Raw genomic sequence first — 1,536 nt, 5'->3', positions numbered from 1 at the left:
GCCACATATAAATAGAAAATACTAAGTTATAGCCAGATGTTTTCATGGAAATATTTTTGCTGAAGAGACAACGATATTTAGCTGCAGGCTGTGTCATCTTTTTGTTTTATAGTTGTTTAAACTTTGTGGCGCTGCTGCTCTTGTTGGCCTTCTTTAGGTTGATATACTCTCCCCTTCTTAATATATTTACATGCAATTCTCATGCATGTTCCCGGGAAAAAAGAAATGAGTGTTTGATAAATTGGAGCATTGCATTTTTAAGTAAGTTTTCAACCATTATTTTTTTGCATAAAATTACTTATCTATATGCAAACGATTTCTCTGTTTTTAGTAGCCTTGCAGGACATCAGAGAGCAGATAACACATTGGCCACATCTCCAGTAAACGTGGCAATCATACTAAATCATAAAAGGTTCGAGACTGGCTATTGAAAGAATGATACTTTCGGAAGTAATATGAGTATTGATTAACTCATTTTTGTGTTTCTAGGCTGCCTTAATTTTTCTAATAGCTATTTTGACCTTTCTCTTGGCAGGAAGTATGAATGCAATGCTTGAGAAGACTAGGACTCTGAAAATTGTAAGTGTGGGAGATTGTGGTTTCAAAGTTATTGATAAAGATGATTATGAATGAATTCATACTTATCTTAAGGTTATTAAAATACTCCATATGAAATTAAACTTTTCTTTTCTTCATTAAAATATAGGACACGAAGCAGAGTTATGTGCTTGTATGGAGGGAATATTCATTGCCATTCAGAGATCAGAGTTGCCTATTTGTGTGAAACTAGACACGCTATCAGTAGTGAAGGTGCTCAAGGAGAAGGATCTAGACAGATCAATGTTTGCATCATTGATTGCTGAGATCAATCATCTTTTGCCTCCTCGTTTTGGTTCCGGCTTGCGAGAGGTAGTAAAGCAGATTGTAATGATGATGCTATTTGATTAATGCAAGATTTTACCCTAAAAAAAGACATATAGGACAAGATGTTCTCAACACGCATGCCGTTACTACCATAAGCTTGACATTCCATATCTTGTAAGCTCCAATGCAATTCGTCAACCATGTTTGAATTGGTATTTACTTTCTGATCAAATGAATCAGCTATTTTTATGTTTATATTGAAGCAACACTAATATGACAAGGGAAAATGATGCAAAAACTCAACCTCATGACAATTGTATAAAAAACCTATTTTGCAGGTACACGTGATGCGATTGCCACAATACAACTGGCCAAGCAACTGGATAGGTGGTCAAGACTAGAGAAAATGGGTGAAGGTAAATAGTGATTCTTTTCAATTCTTTTTCACAAAATAATGACCAATCACGTGAGTGCTTGCAACCACAAAGGGGGTGTGTTACTGACTGTTGCTCTAAACATCTAGAGATGAAGCGATGCGGTGAAAACCGAAGTCAGAGCATAGGTGTGTTGCTAGGCAACTGATTGCACATCACATTGCAAACTATTTATTAATAGATTGTTGTTTCCACTAAAAGAAAAAAAGACATGAATGGTGTATTGTCCAATTTTTTG

At 35.5% G+C, this 1,536-nt stretch overlaps 1 long non-coding RNA gene across 1 annotated transcript; it reads left to right on the top strand.

Annotated features, from left to right (window-relative positions):
* Positions 1-270: 270 nt before the first annotated feature.
* Positions 271-926, top strand: LOC123083215 (uncharacterized). The gene is made up of 3 exons (XR_006439243.1): positions 271-412; positions 536-579; positions 707-926. It is a non-coding gene; the product is annotated as an uncharacterized lncRNA (long non-coding RNA).
* Positions 927-1,536: the final 610 nt, after the last annotated feature.

The sequence above is a fragment of the Triticum aestivum genome, chromosome 4A (genome assembly GCF_018294505.1).
Source record: "Triticum aestivum cultivar Chinese Spring chromosome 4A, IWGSC CS RefSeq v2.1, whole genome shotgun sequence".
Lineage (NCBI taxonomy): Eukaryota > Viridiplantae > Streptophyta > Magnoliopsida > Poales > Poaceae > Triticum > Triticum aestivum.
The sequence above is the reverse complement of the archived record's forward strand: the minus strand, read 5'-3'. Positions and strand labels throughout refer to the sequence as shown.